Source organism: Benincasa hispida, chromosome 4 (assembly GCF_027475165.1).
Source record: "Benincasa hispida cultivar pf3 chromosome 4, pf3_genome.v1.1, whole genome shotgun sequence".
Classification (NCBI taxonomy): Eukaryota; Viridiplantae; Streptophyta; class Magnoliopsida; order Cucurbitales; family Cucurbitaceae; genus Benincasa; species Benincasa hispida.
The window spans coordinates 19,258,965-19,286,679 of NC_143481.1; the positions used below are offsets into that span (position 1 = coordinate 19,258,965).

Sequence of the window (27,715 nt, forward strand, 5' to 3'; positions counted from 1 at the left end):
ACTCTCTCTCGAGTAGCTCTAAAGGGATGCTAAGCACAGCATAAAACAAGATAATCACATGCGATGAAGATCCTAGGTCATGTTAGCTTAGTTCTTCTCCACCCATTCGATAAGTTTAGCTACTCATGCGTGCTAAGAGAGTGAACAGATGTAGAATAAGAACTTCCATTGTATAAATATAAAGTGGTGAACCCTGAGCGATCTTCTGGCGTCTCGGCAATTCTCTTTCTCCACCTTAAAATAAAAAGGAAAACTATGGACAAGGCTAAACTATGGAGAAATTTATCTAAGTATCCGAACTTGCTGAACTGGTGAACCCCTTTCCTGAAGGATGCCTTCGGTATTTATAGAGCTTTGGGGTGAAAGGCGACTTCTCTCTTATGATTGCACAGATGGGATGGTTTTAATTCTTGTGATCGCGCTTTTTGCCTTGTGTCACCGTATATTCTGCATAAAAATACAAAAATTGACTGTTTCTATGTGATGAACGCATGCGACCGCAATGTTATGAACCTCATGCTTTTTGGATGCAATCTAACATATTTTATCAACGCACGACAGCATTTTTTAAGAACTTAGCACTGTAATAACGTGCATTTCTGCCCGTTATCAGTATTCATACTTGTTTCTCCCAAAGTACCAACGTATTCCACCCACCTTGCGATCAACCTTCTATTATGGTTATTACTCTATAGCCGTAACATCCATGCGACGAACGCATGCGATCAACTTTGCAATGGTCTAGGCTTCGACGCATGCGATCGATTCCTTCGATAGCTACGAAAATAAACATTTTGACACAGAATAACGCATAAAATTGGGTTAGTAGAGATTTTCAGTGCTGATCGACGCAAGCTCACTTTTCACATAAATTCTTAGTATTATCACCGCATATTATGCTTGTTAGCCCTCATAACTCTAAATAAAAGGCTCAAATATATTGTTTTTCTACCCACTATCAGTCTCTCTCGTTATGTTGAATAAAGTTTCTGCGCATCGCCTCGAGGCACCCTGGGAGTGTCCACCTATAGGATGACAGTTTTGCGCGTTTCTTTATTTGATCTCCTACAAGAGGATAGGGCTACTTAGTCTTTTGTCCTAATCTGCTTCTTCCCTAAGGGCGCATTAGGGCGGGACTCTGGGGTCGAAAAGAGGGGTCACACTTACGCGGAATTATTAAGGATTAACAGTTCTAGACCAAATTAATGGTGGCTGTTAGGTTCAGTTCCAAGAGTTGGTCCAGCCTAATAGTTGAGAATGTCTCATCCCAATGAAATGGCATCTGATCACCCCCGGTGACGTTTGTTCTGCCTTGCTAAGGCATCATTGAAAAATAGAAGTCTAATCACTTAGGATACTTGGAAATTGTTTTTTGCTAAAAATAATTGGTTAAAATGTGGTTTAGCAAAGTCTTATAAAAGTTTGTTCGTTTTTTTTTCAGTGACGGTTTTAAAAATGGCTACAACCACGATTTTTTTGTTAAGAGCCAAAAACTTACTAGCGACAACTATTCGAGTTAGAAGCATATGATCACGACGATATTCATCATCGAGGATCTGATGTTTTCCTTTAGAAAGTCTGTCCTCCTATTCCAGCTCCAAACACCGCTTGAAATGTTTGAGAGGTGTACGAGCGCTAGACACGAGCAAACAAGAAGGCCCGAGCCTATATCTTGGCCAGTCTGAGTGACATGTTGGCCAAGAAGCATGAGCCCATGGTTTCAGCGCGTGAGATCATGGAGTCCCTATGGGGGATGTTCAGACAACCGTCTGGACAGCTCAAGCACGAGGCTCTGAAATACATCTTCAACTCCAAAATGGAGGAAGACACCTCTGTTTGTGAACATGTGCTTAACATGATGGGCCACTTTAACGTGGCAGAGATGAATGGGTTTAGAATTGATGAGGGCAGTAGGTTCGTATAATCCTGCATTCATTATCAGAGAGCTTCCTTCACTTTGTTAGCATTGCGATTCTTAACAAAGTGGAATATACCCTTACAACTCTCCTTAACGAGTTGCCGACAAACCAATCTTTACTGAAAAGTAAGGAGAGGAAAAGGTTTGAGGCAAATGTTGCTTCATCTTCTAGGACGTTCCATCGAGGTTCAATCTCAGGAATGAAGTCTATACCTTCTACTTCTAACTCTCAAAAAAGGAAGAAGAAGAAGGGTGGTAAGGGGAAAGGGAAAGTGCCTGCTAACCCGCCACCTGTCACCCTGCGGAGGCGTCCGCCGCCGATTGAAAGAGAAAAATGTTTCCATTGCAATCAGAACGAACAATGGAAGAGGAATTGTCTTCACTGGCTGAAGGAAAGGAAGGCCGCCAAGGCTAAGGCTAAGGCAGACAAAGGTAAATATGATTTACTTGTGCTAGAAACTTGTTTGGTGGAGAATGATGTTTCTGCTTGGATAATTGATTCGAGCACCACTAATCACATTTGTTCTTCTTTTCAGGGAATTAGATCCTGGCGACGCTGAAGGCTGGTGAGATGACGATGCGAGTAGGCATCAGGTACATCGTCTCAGCTGTGGTAGTGGGAGGCATCCAGTTAACTTTACAGAATAGGTTTCTTATATTAAAAGATGTTTTTGTTGTTCTTGAGTTAAAAAGGAACTTAATTTTTGTAAAGTGTCTGTTACAATGTAAATACACTCTTTCTTTTAATGTGGATCAAGTGTTTATTCATAAGGATGGTATTGAGATTTGTACAGCTAAACTGGAAAATAACTTGTATGTGCTAAGACTGTTAGCCTTAAGTTCCTTCCATAACATAGACATGTTTAAATCTGCCGTAACTCAATCCAAACGTCAACGAATTTCTCCAAAATAAAATGCCCAACTTCGGCACCTTCGATTAGGGCACATCAATGTTAAAAGGATTAAGAGATTGGTGAAAAATGGCCTCTTCAGTGAGTTAGAAGAAAATTCTTTACTGGTGTGCAAATCTTGCCTTGAAGGTAAGATGACCAAAAGACCTTTTACTGGAAAAGATTATCGAGTCAAAGAGCCTCTTGAGTTAGTACATTTTGACCTCTATGGTTCTATGAATGTGCGAGCCCGAGGAGACTATGATTATTTTATCAGTTTTACTGATGATTACTCTAGGTATGAGTATGTTTATCTGATGCAATGGAAGTCTGAATCCTTTGAAAAGTTCAAAGAGTTCAAGGCTAAAGTTGAAAATGCATTGGATAAATGGATTAAAACACTTTGATCAGATCGAGGTAGAGAGTTTTTGGATTGGGGTTCTAGGACTATTTGATAGAACATGGAATCATTTCCCAAATCTCAGCGTTGAGTACACCTTAGCAGAATGGTGTAGCGGAGAGGAGAAACAGAACCTTTTTGGACATGGTTCGTTCGATGATGAGTTACGCTTCCTTATTGAACTCGTTTTGGGGTTTCGCAGTGGAAACTGTTGTATACATACTCAATTGTGTTCCTTCTAAGAGTGTTGCGAGAACACCTCTGGAGTTGTGGAATGGGCATAAAGCTAGTTTACGTCACTTTCGCATTTGAGGTTGCCCTACACATGTGCTTGAGGCTAATCCTAAGAAGTTGGAACCACGGTCGAGGTTATGCCTCTTTGTAGGCTACCCCAAATGTACACGAGGGGGTTATTTTTATGATCCGTCGGAAAATAGGGTATTTGTTTTCATGAATGCTACTTTCCTGGAGAAGGATCATATTAGAGAGCACAGTCCTCATAATAAAGTCGTGTTAATGAGCTTTCCAACAAAACTACTGAAACTTCAACAAAAGTTGTTGAAGGGCTTGCTTCATTAGCAAGAGTTGTTGATGATAGTTCATCTAGTAGGTTGGTTCCACCTCAAGAGTTGAGGGAACCTCGATGCAGTGGGAGGGTTGCGAACCCACCCGTTCACTATTTGGGTTTCATGGAAATCCTAGTTATGGTAGCAGATGGCAACGTTGAGGATCTGTTGTCTTATGAGAAGGCAATGGAGGATATAAACAAGGATGAATGGGTCAATGGATCTCAAGATGGAGTCGATGTACTTCAACTCAGTATGAGATCTTGTAGATCAACTTAATGGGGTACAACCTATTGGTTGTAAATGAATCTACAAGATGAAATGGGGTGCTGATGAGAAGATGCAAAACTTCAAGGTTCGACTTGTGGCAAAGGATTATACCTAGGTAGAGAGAGTCAACTATGAGGAGACTTTCTCGCCTGTTTCCATGTTAAATTCGATCCGCATTCTCCTGTCCATTGCCGCTTATTATAATTATGAGATCTGGCAAATAGACGTCAAGACTGCTTTTCTGAATGACAATCTTGAGGAGACAATTTACATGGTGCAGCCCGAGGGATTCATTGCCCAAGGTCAAGAGCAAAAAGTTTACAAAATAAATCGGTCCATTTATGGGTTGAAACAAGCATCTCGATCTTGGAACATTCGGATTGATATTGCGATCAAATTGTATGGCTTTGACCAAAACGTTGATGAACCTTGTGTTTACAAGAAGATCGTCAATGGTTCAGTAGTTTTCTTAGTATTATATGTAGACGATTTCCTACTCATTGGGAATGATGTAGGTCTACTGGCTGCAGTTAAGAACTTGCTAGCGACCCAATTTCAAATGAAAAATTTGGGAGAGGCTTAGTTTGTTCTGGGTATACAGATCTTTCAGGATTGTAAGAACAAATTGCTAGCACTGTCTCAGGCATCGTACAGTGACAAGATGTTGCTTAAGTACTCGATGCAGGACTCCAAAAGGGGCCTATTACCGGCCAGGCATGGAGTCCTTTTGTCTAAGGACATGTGTCCTAAGACGCCTCAAGAGGTTAAGAAGATGAGACGGGTCCCATATGCATCTTCCGTTGGCCGTTTGATGTATGCGATGCTCTATACTAGGCTAGACATCTGCTACACTGTGAAAATAGTCAGTACGTGTCAGTCTAACCCATGCCAAGGTCATTGGACCGCAGTTAAGAACATCCTCAAATATCTTCGTTGAACGAAGGACTACATGTTTGTGTATAGATCTAGGAATTTGATCCTTACTGGATACACGAATTCTGACTTTCAGATTAATAGGGACTCTTGGAAGTCCACTTCAGGGTTATTTTTTACTCTTAACAGAGGAGTTGTAGTGTGGCGAAGCACTAAGCAGGGGTGCATCGCCGACTCCACTATGAAGGCCTAGTATGTAGCGGCATGCGATAAGAAGGCCGTCTGGCTCAGAAAGTTCCTGACAGAGCTAGAAATTTTCTAGATATGTCTAGGCCCATCACTCTATATTGTGACAATAGTGGTGTTGTGGCGAACTCCAAGGAGCCCAAGAGTCATAGGCGCGACAAACACATAGAGCGGAAGTATCACCCGATTCACGAGATAGTGCATCGAGGGGACATGATCGTCATGAAGATTGCTTCGAAGCACAACGTTGTTGACTCATTTACGAAGAGTCTTATGGCTACAGTGTTTGAGGGTCACCTTTAGAGCATGGGTCTACGGGACAGCCCGCATCTGGACTAGGGCAAGTGGGAGATTTTAATGTACTGGGCCTTAGTGCCCTAGTTTATTGTTTTGTACTAGTTTTTGTACACCCCACTCGTTTTAGGATAAGTGAGAGATTGTTAGAGATGATGCCTTAAAGTCTCGTGTCCTGTAGTTTGTAAACACAACTTGTATGAATGCTTGTGATGTATAATATATTATTTTTTTCACTACTTGACTTTGCACATTGGATGTTTTATTTGCTTTACCACAAACCAATACTAAAATCCCTGGTTGTCATTATGTAACTTAAGCATGTATGTGGTGACATACAAGTGGATCATGTCTTAAGTGATAACCAAAATGGTATGTAGTATATGGATATAAGAGGGAAACTTTATCCTGGTAACGCTACGGATGCGGCCCGCTTTGTGGAATAGTTACAAGTGTTGTAACTTGCCACAGATGGTCTGGTCCTGATCATTCGTGTGGGGACATGCGAACGGGGGCGTCTTATACAAAGATTTTGTATAAGACCTGACCACGAAGTGTTAACGTCTCGTTATATGACGTCTTTCATGACAGAGACTTCACTTCACTAGGATGACCATAGGTAACATGACCTCAGTCTTGAGTGAGTTGGGAATTCCTGCCATCGTTTTCTCTGTAACCGTGCGCTAGTGGGAAGTTCAATTTAGTTATCATAACTAAAGAATAAAATGAAACTTGTTTTCATTTTGCAAAGATATCGAAAAAACACGGTTAATTACTCACGGTGTGTTTGCTGCCCATCGCTTAGTGAATTGAAAGCCTATACGATGCTTGTGTTTACTAAACGATCGCTTATACACACACGCTTCCTTTTAGACGATCGCTTACCTTTTCCTAAACGATCACTTAGCACCGAGCTTTAATTAAACAATCGCTTACCTTTTCCTACATGATTGTATACCTCACCTAAATGATCAAGCACCCTGTCTATTCGATAGACATTTCCTTCTCCCACTTCCTTGATCGTTGTATACGATCTTTTTTCCTCCTCACCTCTACCAAATCCGAACAGAGCCCACTCTTTGGATTCTCACTTCGAGAATACTAAGGGTTCCAAGTGGTAGTGTCATTCCCATATTCTTCGTCTGTTCATGTGTTGTCCATTTGTGGTAGACGATCGGGTGTTGCTGAATGAAAGCTTACTGTTCTAGTGAGAGCGCGAGGATTCTGTTCACTTGGAGAGAACGAGTTTGCCGAGAAAAAAGTCTTCAACTGGTAAGTTTCCTTGTTCTCGTGTTTATTTATCTCTAAGCATGCCAGTAATTTAGTAGTTTGATGTATATCTGTATGTGTGAATGTAAATGTGGTAATTTTGTCACAATGCTTTTGGAAAGATCCACTTCAGCTCAGAGGTACTCTTGTATAAGAGTTCCTTCAACAACAACCTACACTATTAATAGAAGTCCATGCACTACTCTTGAAGAAATATGGAGTGATAAGAAGCCTGACCCTTCTAATCTAAAGGTATTTGGTTGTGTGGCCTTTGTACATACCAAACAAGGAAAGTTAGATCCAAGGGATTTAAAATGCATGTTCCTAGGTTATCCTGAAGGCACAAAAGGGTTCAAATTATAGGGCTTTAAATTCAGAAGGAGTATTGTCAGTAGGGATGTCATTTTCAGAGAAAATTAGTTTTATTTAACTCAAAACAAAGAACCAACACACGATGAGAAGAAATGAGAGGTTTCAAGTTCTAAGTCTAAGGTAGAGCTTTCTAACAAGGAGAAAGACAAAGTTGATCAAGGACATGGAGAAGATGAAACACAAAAAATTCCTGAAACTAATTCTACCAATGAGTTAGAAACACAACAAGCTGAACCTACTGGTGGGGATCTTTCAAATTATACCCTATCCAAAGATAGACAGAGGAGAGAAATCAGACTTCTTTCAAGGTACTCTCAAAATAATTTTGGCTCTTATGTTTTAAATACCATTAATAATTCAGAATCTTGTGAACCTAAATAATACGAGGAAGCTGTTAATAGTAATGAGGATTCTTTTTGGAAAAAGAAACAAAAGAAAAATTTTATTCTTTATATAAAAATCATATGTGGGACCTTGTTTCATTACCTCATAAACAGAAATTAATCTCATGTAAATCAGTATTAAAAAATAAACTAGAAAAGGCAACTGAAGGAGGAGTAAAATTTAAAGCAAGATTGGTAGCAAAGAGTTTAACACAAAGAGAAGGGATAGATTATACATAAATGTTCTCACCTGTGGCAACACCAATTTGATTGCTTCTAGCTATAGTTGCTTATAAAAGCTTAGAACTTGAGCATATGGATGTAGAAAAAACTTTTCTACATGGAAAATTAGAGGAAGAAATTTATATGAAGCAACGTGAAGGGAGTGAGAATACTAAGAATGGGAACTTGGTTCTATGGACTTAAATAATCTCCTAGGTGCTGGTATATGAGGTTTGGTGAATTCATCATTGGAATCAACTTCAAGAGAAGTAAATTTGATCATTGTGTTTATTTAAAAGAAGTCTCTAATATGAAAACATCTATCTCTTGTTATACGTGGATGATATATTACTAGCTGGAAAAGATATCAGGGAGTTGAATAAGGTAAAAAAGCTACTTTCTAAAGAATTTGAAATGAAAGATCTAGGGTCAACTAGTAAGATCCTAAGGATGGAAACCAGAAGAAATAGAACTTTGGGAGAACTATATATTTGCCAAAGTGATTATGTAAAGAAAATCTTAAAGAGGTTTAATATGTCTAAAGCTAAAATAGTAAGTACCCCTTTAGCTCAACATTTTAAAATTTCAGCATTGGACTCTCCCAAAGACAGTGAAGAGACTAAAAGAATGGAGAAAGTTACCCTACTCAAATGTCATAGAAAGTCTTATGTACTTAATGGTATGTGTTGAATATGGAAAGCATCCTCTTACCTTGTTCATATGATTTTATTCCGTATAATTTGGATTTATTTTTATTCTTACCATATGTATAATTTTTTTTCTGTTATAAGTTTTTCCATAATTAGCTATCATAGTTGGATATATAAGGGATGATCCTCTTGTAAAAAGATCATAATAAATATAGAAAAAGTTCTGTATTACAACAGTATGTACAAGACCTAATCTTGCACATTGCTCTAGCCTAATAAGTAGATATATGAGTAATCCTTGAAAGAATCATTGGGAAGCTACTAAATGAGTCTTCAGGTATTTAAATGGCTCAATAAATCAAGGACTACTCTATAAACATTCTAAATCTACAGAGTTAGAGCTACTTGGATATGTAGACTCTAATTATGCTGGAGATTTAGATAAAAGAAGGTCTTTAACAGGCTATATTTTTATGTTCGGGGGGAATATAATCTCTTGGACGTAAAATCTTCAAACAGTGGTAGCACTCTCAGCGGCAGAGGCATAATTCATTGTTATGACAAAGGTAGTAAAATAAGCAATTTGGCTAAAAGGGATCGTAAAAAAATTTGGCTTCTTCCAACAAACAGTCAATATATTGTGAGATAATCAAAGTACAATACATCTGTCCAAGAACCAACAATTTCATGAGAGGTCAAAACATATAGACGTAAAACTACATTTCATTAGAGATATAATCGAAGAAGGGACAGTCAACATAGTGAAGGTAAAATTAGAAGATAACGCAGCAGACATGTTAAGTAAAGTTGTTACACGAACTAAACTTAAACATTGTCTAAAATTGTTCAAGGTTACTGATTTACCAATCGGGTAGTCACAGAATCCAGAAAAACAGGCAAGTTTATATTCAAGGTGGAGATTGTTAAAAACAAGGTGAATTTTGACTTACCTCAGTAAAATTGAAGCCAAATATATTTTTGTGGTCCATGCTCCAACATGCTCAGCTTGTTATGCACATGACAGAAACGAATTCAGTTAGAAAAAGATTCTTTTGACAATTTCTTTTAACCTTCTTTTTGATGTAATAAAAGAGAGAAGAAAGTGTGAAATTTTCTCTGAGTTATTTGTATTTTTTCCTTTCTTCGAAAGTTTTTAGAGAAGAAAACAAAGAGAGCTGAAGAGTAAGGAAAATTGCATATACCTTCTTGTATTTTCGATTACTCTTCTTCCCTTTTGATTAACCCTTGAATGAAGATGGCTTGTAGCTGTTTCTTGGAGTGGATGTAGGCACTGCTAGCTAAACCACTATAAATTCTGGTGTCTTCTTCTTCCCTCTCTTCTTCTACATTATTTTCTAGTAATGCATGATAATTCTTCTTCCCTTGATTAAATGTTTAGCTTGAGTTTCTATCTGGTTTGTAAAATAAGAAACAGAGTGAGAGGGAGAGAGTTGGTATTTGAATCTGAAAAGAAATCAGAAAACTTGCTTCACTTCCTTTTGTTCATTTAAATCTTTCAATTGACAATTCAATCTTATTATCTTTGAGACACGTGGGTTACATGCTGAGAAAGTTTTGTTAAATATATTTATCTTTTAACACTCTTTATCATACTTTGGAGACTAATGTTGGTCATTTGTGGAAGCCTCTCCCTAAAAAATGCAAATTCTTTGTTTGATCTCTTATACACAATTACATCAACACTATGGATAAATGTCAATCGAGATTTTCGTCTTTGTGTCTCAATTGAGATTTTCGTCTATGTATCTCAATCCAAATTGGTATGTTTTATGCAAGACTAATAGGAAAAATGCAAAACACCTTTTCATCACTTGCTCATATTCCTAGAAAATTTGGGATTCTCTCTTTAGATATTTAAATGGAGACTTTCAGGTCTCTAGCTCCATCAATGAATTATAATTACACATGAGGCAGCTTAAACAGAACAACAAGAAGAATATTCTACTTTATAATCTTCTTGGCGCTTCCTTGTGATGCTTGTGGTTGGATCATAATGATAGAACATTTCATAATGGTGGAAAGATCTCATCTCATCTTTGGGAGGGTAATATTTATTAGGCAGCTCTTTGGTGCACCGAATCTTCTTTATCTTGTAACTATAGCATTGCTTATATTTCTTTTAATTGGAAGGCTTTTCTCTAACCTCTCTTCTCGCTTCTATTTGAAGACTTTTCTCTAGTCTCTCTTCTCTTTATTTTTTTGTATGATCTTTAAGCTTTTGAGCTCTTTTCCAACTTTTTTCTTGTATCTTTTACCTTGATCAATGCATATTTTAGTTCTGTGGCATGATGAGGGTGCTAGGGATGTATCAACCTAGCTAGATATCCTGATACACCTACTGATCCCATATGCCTCGTGTACATTTTAAAAAAAAAAAAAACTCCAAAATTTTAAAGGACTTTTATTCCAAGTGTATTTTAAAATATTTATGAAAGTTTAGGAATAATGTTGCTTTTGAAGTATAAAGGTCTTTTTGAAATAAATGATGAACCATTGTACCACTAAGCTAATGAGGAACGACAATAAATTATGTCAAAATTCAAGGACATTTCTTATCAACCACGATTTCAATTTAGGACTATTAAAGTTAACATGTGTCCCAATTAAAAGTGAGACAAAAAATGAAAAAAACTCTATTGTTGTCAGTTCGAGCAGAGCTCGAGGAGTCATTTTTCATTTTGTAGTGAACTTGGAGACAATTCACCAACAATCAAAAGACTCTCAACTTCAAGACCATATTGTTCACATGATATTTCGACAAAGGAAATTTAATTTGTGGAAGTGAATTTGATTTTATTGATTTGTAGTAGTGTTACAGTCTTTGATGTATAATCTTCTGATGCTTTCTCTCGCATGTTGTCTTTGACTTAAAGGCTGTCGAGCTTGTTCTCAAATCAAGAGAGATTGATCTTAATTTGTAAATGGCAAATAGACGATCTATTCTCCAGATAAGAGATGCTTGGTTTGTTGAAGATGATCACTTTGAAGAAGAGATGATCTATTCATTGACAAAGAGATGCTCAGTTTGTTGAAGATGATCATTTTGTTGAAGAAGAGACGATCTATTCATTGGAGAAGAGATACTCAGTTTGTTGAAGACGATCACTTTGTTGAAGAAGAGATTATATATTTGTTAGAGAAGAGATGCTCAATTTATTGAAGACGATCACTTTGTTGAAATTTTCTTATATTTGAATCTTTTGAATTTTAAATATTGAAATTTCCTGAATTCTCTAATTTCTAAACGAATCAAATGGTAGATTCCTCTATTTATAGAGTTTTTGGGAGGTCTCGTATGGGCTTGTGCCTGGTTGACATTGGGCCCAACTTTTGGGCTTGGATTTAATTTAATCTATTTTCAATGGATACTTAACTAAATTTGACCAAATATATTTTAATGAACCTTAGGCTGTCCTAGCTTCGAGCCCAGTCACCACATGGCATAATTTGATTGGACGAGCTGACATGGCCCTTTGGATCAATGCTTAGACAAGTGGCCTAATTTGATTTGCCAATTTTCATGTCTTTCACTTTAATTTGAGGACACATGTAAATTTGCAATTAGTCTTAAATTCATTAATCATTACTTTATATTAATGATGTGACAATTTGTGATTGACCGTAATTTCTTAATCAACAAATGTCCCCTTCCGAAATTTATGTAGTTATATGTGTGTGAGTTTCGAAAAGAAATTATACTGACATTAATTTTAGTTGAAATTAAAACCTTTTGACATTTTTTTATTGTCGAAGAATTACAATAGTGAGCCAACATTCGTATCATAAATTTGGCCAAAGTTCTAATTTTTGCATTTGACTAGAATTTTCTTTCTAAATGGCATATGGATTTGGGGCAAGACCCTTTTTTCTATTGTAGAAGAGATTTAATTAGGACTCCTCCAATTGATATGCAAATTTGGAAGTGATTCCGTTAATATCACTTCTGAGTACATTTTAAAATTTATTCTGAAACATACATTAAATCATTTAAAACCATTTTATAAAAATTATATTAAAAAGTTTAAAATTAAATAGTAAATTAGCTCTATTGACGTTGTTATCTTACCTATGCATGCCACAATGAAATTTTAGAAATAAAATCAGAGGTGACTTTGCAATTCTTGGATTCAAAGTGACCTTTTAACACTACTCATCTGCCTCCATAATAGGTGTAGAGGAGGTAGAAGAGTTGACCTTGAAAGACGACGTAGAATTCAAATTGGACAAGGTTTCATTTTCGAACTTAGAACTCTCTGTTCTCTCCCTAATTTGACCATCACTCTGACTCGAACATCGGTTAGTCAAGTGTTAGTTCAGGGTCGTGCAATATGGAGTCGTAACTATTGCATAATCTAGTTTCGTAGTGTTTGTATAAGTACTCTCGTTCGTAAACATGCATCACAAATTTTGAATTTCGTGCTTCAAAAACTCTCGATCGATTTGGTTGATATTATCTATCTTCTCATCATTCTCAGATTCCTTTAGAGATTCGAATCCTACATCTAAAGCTTCACACCAAATTTTGATGACATAATATACACACCCTTAATAAGGGTAATGCACTTTACGAAGTGGTTTTCTTTTTTACCTCAATTTTTTGCTTCTTCCCTATTTTTGGAGAAGTAGAGGGAAAAGATAAAAGGAATACGGTTAGAAAACACACCGATTTCTAATTAAAAGGTCTTCTTAAATTTGGACGAATAACCACTACTACAAATTTGAGCTTGATTGACGTATTTTTTATTTTATTGACACTTGTGACAAGAAATCATCAATAAAACCTTAATTTATAGCTTAAAAATAACTAATAATTTTAAAATACATATATTGATGGTTATAAAACGTCAATAAAATGACCTATGTTGACACACAATTAAGTATATTTTCGTCAAAAAATGAATTCTTGATTTTCCGATTAGTTGGCGGACAATAATCGTCAATAAAAAGATTTTATGATGGGCATTGACTATCAGTCAAGATTAAATTTGTAGTAGTGAACCCTTCATACATGGATACTAGCTATAAATTTATGGGAAGAATAACCTTGAAGCTACAAATTTGGCTCTCACAAGAACAACAATTGGGAAGTTGGTCCCTTCTGTCATTAATAATTATTTCACTTCCAAGCCTTTGCCATTTGAATGAAAGCTATCATTCAATCAAACACATCTTTTAAGGACATCCATTATGTACATAAAAGTGAAACAGGGCATAATGCTTCCACGAAGAACTTGAAGATTTAATCTGAATTCAGATATGTGAACACTATAATAAAATTGGACTTTAATGGCAATTTTAAATTGATATTATAGGATATAATATCGATTTAAAATCGACATCGAAAATTGTGTTATAAAAAATCTTCAATATTGGTTTTAAATCGACACTATAGATCACCAAATTTTCAATGGCAATTATCTTCAATATCAGTTTTCCACCGATATTGAATACTATCTTCAATGTCGATTTTTGACTGACATTGAACATCATCTTCAATGTCGATTTTCACCTACTTTTTGCTAGTAATGGTCCGATATTAAATGTCTTTCATCGTTTTGATATTGAAATATATATATATATATATTTTTCTCACACACGTTCAAATCAATAAAATTTCTCTTTCACCTCACATATACATGCACAAAATAAAATCTTAATTGCTTGCACAAATCCTCAATAAGTCATAAAAGAGAAATAAGATAATAATTTAGGGCAATTGCAATTAATAATATTTTTAGGAATAATAACCAAGTGTATAACATCATTTTAAAAAAATTGCAAATATAGACAAATTTATCAGCAATAGATTTCTATCGTTAATAGACTCCCAAGTCTATCAACGATAGACTTCTAACGTTGATAGACTCTTACCAATGATATAGTCTATCATTGTCCATATTTACATTTTTTTTTACATTATGTTATATCTGTTAATACTTTGGATCTAATGTCTATATTTGCAACTGTCCCAATAATTTAACTTCAAAACTAGAATAAAATAGATGTTTCATCCAAATCAATTCCATATTATTTAGACAACAAAACCCTAAGTATCAACCACGAAGTATGTATCTATATATATATATATATATTCTACATTGAAGACAAACGTATGAAAGACTTGGAACCATATACTGAGACAACCAACAAGTATTAAGTTCCTAGAATTAGAACAAGTCATATCCTCCCTCAGCAAATGCGTTAGGCTCATTTATGATTGCCCAATATAATACTTTATCTGAAGCATAATTCTGCAAAGGTTGTAAAGCTCACTCGGATCCACCACCATGGAAGGAAAACGCGTTTATTAGAGCTATATTCATCAACCTCTCTTTAGATTTTCACCTGAGCAAATTCAACGAAACATGTTATTTCAACGAAAAAGGTACACCAAAACAGAAAACAAGCACATTTAGCAAAACTTAAATGAATTATTTTATTTTATTTTCCCTTCCTTAGTTCACTAAGAAGTAAAACACTACCCATGAATTTACCCATAAAACAGAAAATAGAAAATAGAAAAGGGTGATGGGGATGGAGAATCAGGAAGTATTTTTACCTAAAAGAATCATCCACATTTGGCTGGATATTTCCTTATTAAAAGCTTGGTCCTGCAACCGTGAGAAAACATGCCAAAAGAAAAAAAAAAAAAAAAATAGGAACTTGTAAGGAGAAGATCCAACCGTATCACTCATTTTAATGAGCTTCACAGAAGTGATAAATTCAATAGTACTCATGTTAATTTTGGTTGGAATATTAAGTACCTGCAAGGAGAAGAATTCAAAAACTCAGATGAATCTACCTAGAAAGAGGCAGGTTTTTAACTAGAATTTAGTCACCTAGAAAACAGCTAAACATTTTATACCTACCGGTCTGTTACCATGTCTGGCACAACTCCAAAACGTGGAAACTTAGTTGTTCAAGAAAAATACATTACATTTTAAAGATAATTTTCCGACTTAAACGACTATCATAGTTCAAGTTATTGAAAGCATCCTGTCAACAAAAATGTACATAGGTTAGTTAAGGGCTCTCCAATATAATTTTCTTCCAAAAAACATAAATAGGGTATGTACCTTGATTGAATTTGTGAACATGAATTCAGTAGAAAAAACATGTCAAGTTTTCCACCCTTTGAATTAAGATATTGCTGGAAAAGAAATGGAAATCTGGGAAATTGAGCACTCACGCGACAAGATTGAGGACTGACAATATTATTTTATTTGAGAAGTATAGAGAAAAGGCAACAGTATTCATGAGAACCCTTATATAACCTGCATTTTAGTTCAGAAATCATTTTAAAAAATCAAGTATGTGTCACAGATTCAGTAGTTAAGTAGACTTCTTCAACAATTTATTAGCAATGAAGTAGCTCTAGTTGAAGTCCACAAAAATGTTAGAAGAAAGTATAAGAAAGCGAACCTTCATGTGCAATGTGAGAACCTATAGCATTTGGTTGAAAGTTTAAAGACAAAAATCACGTAGTTAAGATATATATTAAGAACATTAACGTCATGTTGCCAAGGCCCAAGAGTACAACCTCCTTAAACATCCAGAGAACATTTAATTCAAGAACATTGATAATTTAAATTAGAATTCTTAAGCAACTAAAACATTTAACTCCTGGACATACATTCACTGATAATTCAATCAAGTTCAACATCAGTCACCATTTTTCAATCAAGTTCAAGAAAAATCAATGCTTTGATAAGTAATTCTTCTCCTGCGAGTCCATATTCTACTGGTTAGTCATCAAAATATGGCCATCCAAGAAACAAATGAGACAAAAAAGAGCAAGAGAGAGAAAGAGAACTAATAGATACTACTTATTAAACATCAGCGATGGAACATCCATGCTAATTAATAAGTCTCTCTATCATGCTACAAAAAAAGTTATAAGTGAGAAGTTACCATACTACAAATTTAATGAGAAAAAGGTTTGTCAATGTAAACATTATGTTAATTATATATATCATAGTGCTAAAAGTAATGAGTGGCTATTAGCTGCCAGACGATTGTGCAAGCTGAGGTTGCAATAAAAATTTTACTTAATCTGCATAGTTGTCAATTCATTGAGTAGAATCCATAAGAAGAGGTTCACAATAAAAGGTACCATAAATTTTCAAAATGAGCAATATTTAGTCCAAATGCACAGGAAAGAGGATATGTACCCAAAAGCATTTCGAATAATTAGGCACCCATTGCATAAAAATTCAGGAGAAATTGTGCAGCCTCTTTCTCATGCTTATAGGCACAACCTAATAACTAAGAGAAAGGACAATGGTAACTGTATTCATTTTGAAAAAAATACATGAACATAAACAAAAAATTACAAAAATATAAACAAATAAAAACAAACAACTAAACTTATGAAACTAAATAATCTCAACAAGGTAATAAAAATAAAAAATGAATGCAAATACTCTATGCCTAAAGTTTAAAACAAAAAGAAAAAAAGTAGTATCAACAAACACCTTACAATAATTTATGGGGTGTTTAGTTTAACTTTTCAAGTGTTTAATTTTTTAAATTAAGTTATTTTAGAAGAAATCAAGGTGTTTGGTAATCTCTCAAAATAGTTTTTAGAACACCTTCAATGTGTGTTTTAAACAGGCCCTTATTCAAATAATAATAAAAAAAATTTAGCAAATGCAAATACAATGTGCAGGAAGACAAATGACAAGAGATAAGAACGTTGGTTTTTCTATGAATTAGTTTTTGAAATGATGATTTATCAAGCAAGGACCAATTGTCTAATGTACTTAGATAGTGACATCCTACATAGGCTTTGAAGGGGAGGGGAAAATTGGCTTGTATAAAAAGACTAAAATGGTTTGTTCCATTTTCAGCCACACACAACCTTCCCTCGCATACCACCACAACTCGTTCTTATTTTGATTTTCTCAAAATGAAGCAGTGTAAACATAAACCATAATTAGTTTTACCCAAAGAGTATAATTTCAAATCACAGTTTACTTAAGTGTCCTTAAACCACTTACCCAAATGTGCATTTGATCCAGAAATCACCCAAGATTCCACTCAAAGGCTTCCTCCTAAACAACAAGTCAACATTAGAGAATTAACCCAAATATTCCAGCAATAAATAAGCATCCCAATAGAATTTAAAACCTTAAGAAGTTACTAAAATCCACCAAAACGGACTTTACCTCCACTGAACAATAGCTTCGACACCTTCCAAACTTCGAATCCAACCCCAAAAAACGAAATTAAACCAATTATTAGGCCAAAACTTCAATGGTTGAACAAGACCTTCAAGAAAATTCACAAAACATACCAAAATAAACCAATCCTTACCTAACTCCAAGCTTCCGGTGAAACCCATAGGAACGATGGAGGTTCATCAACGGCAGCGCACGACGACAGAACTCGCATGCTAGAAACCCAGACAGACGCATGAATGGAAAAAGGCTGACAGTTGGGCGAATGTGCGACTGGTATGCATACACAGATCTAACGGTCCGATAGTGATCTGCAGACGACGCCAATGGCTGGATCTTCTTAATCAATGGTGTGGACGTTGGCAGCTAAACGATGGCGGAGGCGATGGACGCTATCGATTGAGGTTCCTGTAGATGGCTAAGAAATAAAGAGAGAGGGTTTGTGTGAGAGGAAACTCAGAGAGAGATAGAGAGATTGGGCATTACACATTTACGGGGTGTTCCGGGTGAGGAGTGAAATAGTGAGGAGTAGGGAGTTATGAAGTGTAGAGGTTTTGAAGTGGGACTCTTAGTGTAAGGAGTGGATAAGATATAAAATTGATATTTTTTTAGTAGTGAGACCTACCTACTCCTTGAGCCAAACAAGGAGTGGAGTTCAATACTCCTACTTTTTAACCCTAACTTCTCAATTCCATGGCCAAACACATTTTTAGTTTAGGTCTTTTATTTTCCTTTTTCTTTTTAGTAGAGGATTGAATGGAAATGAAAACGAGGGGAAGGAGGGAACAAATTTTAGTGTTTTAAACTTTTTTTTTTATTTCATTTTATTTTGAAAAAAGGGAAGGCTTTAACAAGGTTTATCTACAATGTCGGTTTTAAACCGACATTGTAGCTTTATTATAATATACCTATAATGTCAGTTTAAAACTGACATTAAAGATCCATTTTTCGTGCAACCGACATCGTACATCCGTGTTTATGTTTTCCAACCGATATCTGAAGTCAAATTTCTTGTAGTGGAAGTTATATTCCCTCGTAGAACTATAGGTTTAATTAATTACTTGAAATTCTGAAAAATCCCGGAGAAAATTTGACAAATTTTCATGTGAATTACAAATTATTGAAGACTAGATTATAACAAATACCTTTGATCTTTGCCATTTGTTTAAAAAATATCTTCAGTTGCAATATTACTCTTGAATTTTCATAAATATTTTAAGAAAAAAAATTTTTTGGTCCCTAGCTAGATTTTGGCTCTATTTTCTAGTTGGTCTAGAGACCAAAATTACATTTTTTCCAACATTTTAAAAACTATCTTTTTGGAGTAGAAATCCTTTAGAATTTCAAATAGATATCGGAATTTAAAACTGTCTAGCAATAAACTAAACGGTGTGATGATGCAATTTTTTGTTCTAGGTCTTTGCTATGTCATTTCATATCTCAATTTCTCCAAAATTTTAAAGGATTTCTATTCCAAAAGTATTTCTAAAACGTTCATGAAAGTTTAGGAATAATGTTACAACTTTTGAAAGTATAAGTGTATTTTTGAAATAAATGACCAACCATTCTACCAATAAGCTAATTTGGAACAACAATAAATTATGTCAAAATTCAAGGATATTTCTTATCAACCATCATTTCAATTTAGGACTAATTAAAGTTAACATCTGTCTAAATTAAAATTGAAGGAAAAAAAAAACTCTACCGCAGTTGGGTTGAGCAAAGCTCGGGGAGTTCTTCATTTTGGAGTGAACTTAGATACAATTCACCAACTATCGAATGACTCTTAACTTCAAGAACATACCTTCTATTTATGGAGTGAAACACATTTTTAAAAGAAGAAAGACGAATAAGAAGATTGAGTTATTAAATCACCAATTGACCCAAAAACTTAAGTTAGGCGAAAGCAAATTTAATAGCATATGATCTAACGCTCATCTCATTTGTGGGCTCAACATATGAAGAAGACCTAAAAAGTAAAGATCAATAGTAATTAGAGGGAAAATAAAATTATAAAAGTTTGAACATATGACCTCTCTGACAACATGCTCTGACATCATTCATCTTAAATCACCGATTGACCTAAAAATTTTAGAAATCTAAACAATTCTAGATAGATTTAGAACAAAATTTACAAGTGGTTGAATATAGGGAGGGCTTTATACCCATAGTCACACCGCCTTGAAGAGTCTATGAAAATGAAGTAGGACGATCAGCAAAGGTTTTCTATAGTTCAATGGACGACTAAGTATATTGACTTTTAAAATGAAGATTAGTAAATTATATAATAAATTATGCTTGAGCAAGATGAAATATTGTGTACCCATAGTCACACCGCCTAAGACACAACGTGGCATTCATCTCCTTCTCTCTATAAACTCCCCATGAATAAGACTCAGGTAATTCAAAATTTTCAGCTATATTTTCCTTAAATATTATGTTTAAAATGAGCACATATTTATAATAAGGTGGATACAATAAGATATACAAATAATCCTAAATTTTAAGAAAAAATACAATAAAAGATACAAAAGATTTTAATAGAAAATCTAAACAAATCTTAGGAAATCTAATACACCCCCTCAAACTCAAGGTGGGGAAGTGTCATGAGTTTGGCCAAAAAGTTCTGAAAGGAGCATGGAGAAAGAGGTTTAGTGAATAAGTCAGCAATCTGGTCATAAGAGGAGACAAAATGAATAGTAACATCTTTGCGAAGAATATTTTCACGAATAAAATGATAGTCAATTTCAATTTGGTGTGAGCATGAAAAATAGGATTGCTAACAAGAGAGATAGTAGACACATTGTCACACCATAATACAGGAGGATCAAAGAGAAAAACCTGAAGATCACACCACACCATAGCTATCAGAGCTAATAAACGTCAGATGCGGTATTGGCAAGAGAACGATACTCAGCTTCAATAGGTGAGTGAGAAACAATGGGTTGTTTTTTAGTAGACCAAGAAACATGAGAAGAGCCAAGGATAACAACATATTCTAAGGTGGAGGTGACGATCAGTGGAATCACCAACCCAATCAGTATCACAAAACTGCAGAGAAAGCTTGGTAGGCTTGGATAGAATACCAAGTCTTGACATACCACAAAGATACTGAAGGATGCATTTGGCAGCAGAGTAATGAACAATAGTGGGCCGCTACATGAACTGATTAACATGGTTAACAACAAAGACAATGTCCTAACGAGTGAATGCGAGATACTATAGTGATCCAACAAGCTTCCAATAGAGAGTGACATCAGAAAAAAGTAGAGCAGGAGCATGAAGATCAACAGAGGTGGACATAGATGTGAGATGAGATTTGGTTGCAGACATGTTAGAGGAATAGAGTAGGTTAACAAGATATTTAACTTGATTAACAAAAATACCACTAATAACAGTCTGAACTTCAAGACCCAAAAAATAACTGAGCTTGCCAAGATCTAAAATATGAAATTCTATGGTGAACATAAGCTTTAATCGATGAACATAATCCGAATCAGAGCCAGTAATTACAATTTCATCAACATATAGAAGAAGACATGTCAAAGAGGAATCGATAGACTGAACAAATAATGAATTATCAAAAGTAGACATGACGAACTCCAAGGTGAGTAAATAGGAAGCAAAACGATCATACAATGCTCGAGGTGCCTGTTTGAGCCCATAAAGACTCTTTTGAAGAAAACAAACATGATAGGGACAAGATTTGTTGATAAAACAAACAGGTTGAGACATGTAAACAATTCTTATAATCGACTATGCAAAAAGACATTTTTGACATCCATCTAATACAAAGGTCAAAAGTAGGTGGCAACAAGTATAAAAATTATCCGATTGGTAGGTTCCTTAACCATAGGGCTAAAAGCCTAGAGAAATAAAAACTTTCAATTTGATGATACCCTTTGGCTATAAGACGAGCCTTGTAACGAGCAAAAAAACCATCAACATTAAATTTTGTGTAGAAGATGAAGGAATTGAATTCCTCGTGGAAGCATGTGAACGGTGCACAATTTGAATTCAATTTATGTACAGTAAATAAATTGAGAAGAATGCAAACATGTTTTGAATAACAGGATAAACATACAAGAAGCCTAAGTATGCTTTCTACAGAGGAATTAAAGAAGAAGAAACTTACTCTTGATGAACAAAAATAACAAACCATATAATATGCATTATAATCATATTATAGTGTAGCTATCTCTTATATCCTATAATTTTAATACGAATTATATTTATATTAAATTTTATGCTATAGTTTTTATACAAATCTTATTTATATAAATAATATTTGAATCTCATTCAAATATTTTTTCTCACATATTATATAGTTTAATTATGAATCATATTTATAATTAACTATATATTATAATATATCAAAATAAATTATATATTACAAATATATTAATATAATTAATTACTTAAATTCCCATAGATAATTTGAACAATTCAAATTATTCCAAAAAAATTATTCCGTGTATTTATCCTTAGTAAGCTAACAAGGGGACCTTATAGACCTACAGATTAGAAGCTCTAATGATACGAGATTAATCAACTAAACTATTTAATTGGATTAATCAACATTCATTAATTGTCGATCACTCCATTAAAAATCGATAACTGTACTCTTTGCATTGTAGATATATTTATGTGTTCATTGAATATAACCAATAAAAAATAAATTGACCCTTCATAAATTGCTCGTAAATACTGTTGGGTAAAAAACCTTGTTAACAACACTCAAGAGTTGGCTAAAATCCCCAGCTAGCAGATGTTCCGTAAGCCGTTAACTTAAGTACCTTAAGCCTTAGACATGATTTAGCTAGTTATACAAGATAATGACCTATTTTAAAAAAAATGTTATGAGTTAACCCTAGTTGAGCATGCATCTTATCTTTGTTATAAAGTTTAAATGTCTAATTCATTTTATAAAACTTTATAAAGTTGTAGACATGTTTTTCCATCCATAACATGCATCGTTATATTAAATGCATGAAACCCTAACACATGCATACTATATATTATAACTAATTATAACATACTTTTAATGCATGCTCCATACTTCCTATGGTGGGAACTTAAATTTACATGGCATACTATATGCACATACAAGATTTATTTAATTATAACATACATTCCTCAATGCATAAATAATTAAACACATTGATGGCATCTTAAGCAAGTAAACAAGCTAATTATTACAAGAATAATTGATAAATAACCTTGAATTGCCCGGACCGACCTGAACCAGCTCAAAAACACCCGAATCGGACCTCCAATGCTTGAAATATGGCTAGACCGAACCAAAAACTTATGAACCGTACCTTCAGCAGTCGAATCGGCCAAATCGAGCCGTGAACCGCCCGAGCCAGCTTCATCCGAACCGGACGAACTTTGTGCGTGTATTTCTAGGCTGCTTAATGAACAGTGTTGCAATGTTTGTGAGCCAGCAGCCTCCACTACTTCATTTTCAGCTTTTGCATGTTTAATTTCTCCTCCAATTACATCCTAATTTCCACTCTATTGACTCTAATAAATTTACAAACCCTTAATCACACATTAAGGCCCATAAACAAGGAGCGAATTATAATTATTACAATATAAATGAGGAGAAATCTAATGCTAAAACTGAAAAATATCCATATCAGCACCCATTTCATACAACTTATGAAAAACACCCACCAAGCTAAAATTAGCATAAATTGAGTGCTTAAATCATGCTCTGGTAGCAATTGATAGAGTTGTCATTCAACATAAGGAAGTAATTCGGATCAAAATCACTCTAACTACATCAATTTTAGTGATTAAGCAAGCATGTCCATTTTTCTAGAAAATAGGGTTTAGAAAGACAACCTTTGAAGATTCCTCTAATTGCTCCAATCCTCTGCTTGTTTCTTCTTGTGAGCTTGATGTAGACTACCATAAGGACTTCTCTACTATCCTCTTTGTTTAAGTTGATGTCCTAAATCTCGTAGGGTCTTATAGTTTGTAATTGTATTATACAAACATTTTATTTATGTAATAAAATATATGATGTTGTATTTCAAAATCAGTTGCATTAACCAAAAACCAATAAACTAACATCCAAGGTAATCTTATAGCTTAAACATGTATGTAGAGACATATGTGTGGATCATGTTTAAGTGATAACCTAAATGGTCTGTAATAGATGGATAAGGTTGGATACCTTATCCTTGTGATACTATGAGTATGGTCTGCTTTGTAGAGATGTTACAATTATTGTAAAGTGCGCTACAAATGATCTGATCCTGATAACTCATATGGAGATATTCTATATAAATGAGTTTGTATAAGACCGGACCACGAAATGTTTAGTCTAATTATATAACGCAATTCATAATAGAGACTTACATTTCACCAGGATGACCATAGATAACTTGACCTTAATCCTATGTGAGTTGTGAATTTCTGCCCATGAAGGCAGTTCTTGATTTGTATTGGGTGAGAGTGGCCAGATCGCTGACTCAATAAGCCTACCATTTTGAGGATTTATCTGATTGGAGAGCTGGAAACAGAGCTACACAAGAGGGAATTCACTCCTTCCCCAATGTCGAGGTAAATAGATAAATTGCTCCCTTAAGGACTGATTCCGGGCCTTGAACAATGTCGTGCCATACCCTCTCCTGGCTCAAGAAGGGTTTGGTCATAGTTGGACTATGATTTATTGTTCGTTAGAGGAATCAGTGGCACTTAAGGAGATAGATATTACTATAGGGGCAAAACGGTAATTTTGACTCAACTGTACTTATGAGGATTTTGTGAAGGGTTATCGTACTGTTGATTGGTTATATCCAATGGACACAAAATATATCTATAGTACCAAGAGTGCAGTTGTTGGTCTTTAGTGGAGTGCCCCACAGTTAACAGATGATGAAAAATTTAATTAAAGAGTTTAATTAATTATTCACGTATCGTTGGAGCTTCAAGCTATGGTCCATGAGGTCCCATCGGTAGCTCAAAGGGATTTAATGAGAATAAGTTTTTGAATTAATTTGAATTGTACAAATTTATCGAGAAATTAATTATATATGATATAATTAATTAAATTTTAATTATATATGATATAATTACTATAATGTATTTGATACATTATAATATTAATGAGAGGAAGTAAATATTTGAATATGATTCAAATATTAAATGGATTCATAATGTTAAATTTAATGTAAATGTGATTTATGTCAAATGTCACTAGTGAGAGAAAAGAAACTATAAGTTATATATTATATTTGATATAACACATAGTTTAATACATATATTATATGATAAAGTGTTTATTAGATATAACATATTGTTTAATACACATATTATATGATAAATTGTTTATTATATATATATATATATATATATATATATATATATATATATAATTATTTATTAAAATAAATTAAGTTTATTTTAATTTTGTTTTATTTAATTATTTTTTTGAAATAATTAATGGGAGGGAGTTGACTCCTTCTCCCCTCTTTTCTCTCCACATGACGTAAGTGGGGAAGTGGCTTCTTCTTCTTCTTCGTGTGTGAAAAAGAAAGAGACAGAGAAGACAAAAAAGACTAAGTTTTTACCATCTTCCTCTTCCTCTCCTCTTTCTTAATTCCCTCTTAACCAAAATAGCCAGAGCCCCACTCCTCCTAGATTCTCATCCAGAGAATACCGAGGTAATCGTTCGTGGTGGTGTTCATCAATTCGAGGGAATTCATTGAAGACTGTTCTTCAAAGGTAAGGGTTATGAACCCTAATTTATTTTTCCTATAAGTTGTTAAAAGCATGTTGTATTAATTTTGTTGAATATGTAAATTTTGTTTTGTTTATTGTAAAATTTGGAAAAATTGGGACGATCTGCTTCTGCTGTGGACCCTTCATAGGGATCCTACACTCTTGGCCTTAGATTGGGTGGTGGAATCGAAATTGAGAGATATTTTCAATGAGTTTGGAGTTTGGAGTTTGAGAGGATTTTAGAGAAAAACAGTTTTTTTCTTCAAATTTTTTAATTTTGCATGAAGTCTTTAATCAAATTAAATATCTTGTATAGATTTCAACATGCAATTTAATTTAACAATAATTTGTCATTTAAAAAAGCACTAAATAATTGGATTAGGTGGAATTGGTAGTGGATTTTTGGGATAAATCTACTACCAATTCTAATTTTATATATTTAAAAATTAAATCAATTTAAATAGATTAAATTAATTTTAAATGTTAAATTTGAATTTCAAATTTCATAAAATTAATTAATTGTTTAAATAAATAATTAATTAAATTATTCAATTAATTTAATATCAAATATTAAATTAATAAAAAAATGTCTAATCCAAATATGAATCCATATTCATATATGCAATATTTAAATCAAATTTAAATATTTTCATCTCTCCAAATTTGTTTAATTCGATAATTAAATATTAATTATATCATATACAATATTCCAATCCTTAATCTGAATTTTAACATTTCCAACTCTCTCAACACACTATTCTAAAGATTAATCTATTTATGAGCTAGTAGAGGGACTTCATGGACCTACAGATCATGAGCTCAAACGATCCGAACCGAATTAACCAACATTTGTTAACTATCGGGTCAATTCACTAAAGCCTAGTAGCTTCACTCTCTTCATTGTAGATATATTTTTGTCCACTTGATTTAACCATAATCAGTAAGTCGATCCTTCACAGGTTGTTCGTATCTATACTTGGGATAAAATTACTGTTTTACCCCTATAATACATCTTGCTACTTAAGTCTTTACTGATTCACTAGTAAACAATTGGTTGATGGACCTACCAATAAAGCGAGTCCCTTTCAGTCATAGAGAGGGTGAGGCCCCTTGTTCAAGACTAAGAGTTAGTACTTAAGGGAACAACTCATCTACTATCCTTAAAGTCGATAGGAGCAAATTCCATCTTGCAGGACTATGTCCCCAGCTACCTACCCGGTCTTACCCCTAAAATGGGAGGCTTATTAAGCAGCAATGTTGAGCCACTCTCACCCATACAAATTAAAGGATACTCCCGAATAAACAAGAGTTTATAGTTAGCTCAGGATTAAGATCGAGTTACCTTAGGTCATCTATTGAAATAGTCAGTTTTAATAGTAAACGACGTTATAAAGAAAAATGACTATTTCGTGGTTTGGTCTTATGTAAACATTGTTTGCATAGGATGACCCACATACATGTCTTCACATGAACGATTTTGGGATCACATCGTTTGTATCAAATATAAAACAGGTCGTATCCATAGTGTTCCCAGGATAAGGTACCCAACCTTATCCTTATACTTATAGACTATTTTGGCTATATACTCAAACTTGATCCTCTTTTATATTTCTACATAAAGTTTAAGTATTCACGCTAAAGCTAGGGGTTCGTTTAGTTTGTTGGATTTAGGCTTTACAAGTGCAATTTACATGTTCAATAACAATTTTATTGAATAACCTTAATAGCAACTTTATTTAATAAAATATGTTTAAAAATTACAAACCGCGAGTTTTAGAACATATAACCCAACAATATTGAGTCGACGAAATAAACCACTCTCATCCATATAGATTAAAGGATTGCGCTCATAGATAGGAGTTCACAACTCACTCAGGATTAAGGTCAAGTCACCTATGGTCATCCTAGTAAAAAGTTAGTTTCAAGCAATAGTGTTATACTGAGAAACTAATCATTTCATGGTCCGGTCTTATATAAACTCTTTATAAAGGATACTCTCACTTACATATCTCCACATGAACAATATGAATAATATGGTCTGTAATACTTAAAACTCATGTAACAGTTATTGATGCGTTCATACCATGCGATGAGATGAATAATGATTATGAGGTTATAACGCTTTGTTTTTTCTGGTAGAACCCAAGTGTAAGTTCAACTAGGGTTCTGGTAAGTCCAGGGTTGAACTCAAAGATTGCTTACCTGTGTGTGATGAACTAATACTCTAATCTTAATGCAAATAAAATGTTCACACAAATGGTTGATTTTTGGTATTATTCTAATTCTAAGCTTTATGGGACGAGGGTTGTGCTTTAAGTGAAACAGTTTGAGTGGTGGTTGTTATATACTGATATGTAATGATAGGGTTGAGAAGAATTTTCACCAATACTTCCTAAGCAACTATATGAATCATGCGTTCAAGGAATGC

General features: G+C 34.3%; 2 long non-coding RNA genes across 5 annotated transcripts in view; one reads left to right on the plus strand and one right to left on the minus strand.

The window, feature by feature from the left end:
- The window catches only part of LOC150036562 (uncharacterized), a 33,983-nt gene extending 22,320 nt beyond the window's left edge, over window positions 1-11,663 (plus strand). The window contains exons 3-4 of one of the 3 annotated variants that reach the window (XR_016528967.1): window positions 9,205-9,671; window positions 11,248-11,663. This is a non-coding gene — a long non-coding RNA (uncharacterized LOC150036562). Of the gene's footprint in view, window positions 1-2,454; window positions 2,690-9,204; window positions 9,672-11,247 lie in introns of those variants that run through there. The other 2 variants (XR_016528968.1, XR_016528969.1) reach the window with 2 other exon arrangements.
- A 2,716-nt stretch (window positions 11,664-14,379) lies between these two features.
- LOC120075745 (uncharacterized) lies at window positions 14,380-18,076 on the minus strand. 2 transcript variants are annotated; one of them, XR_016528882.1, is made up of 7 exons: window positions 17,690-18,076; window positions 17,542-17,574; window positions 17,374-17,427; window positions 15,451-15,524; window positions 15,244-15,370; window positions 14,934-14,985; window positions 14,380-14,719 (listed from the first exon to the last, which is right to left on the minus strand). It is a non-coding gene; the product is annotated as an uncharacterized LOC120075745 (long non-coding RNA). The 2 variants fall into 2 exon arrangements; XR_005481418.2 differs by having other exon boundaries at window positions 14,934-15,138.
- Window positions 18,077-27,715: the final 9,639 nt, after the last annotated feature.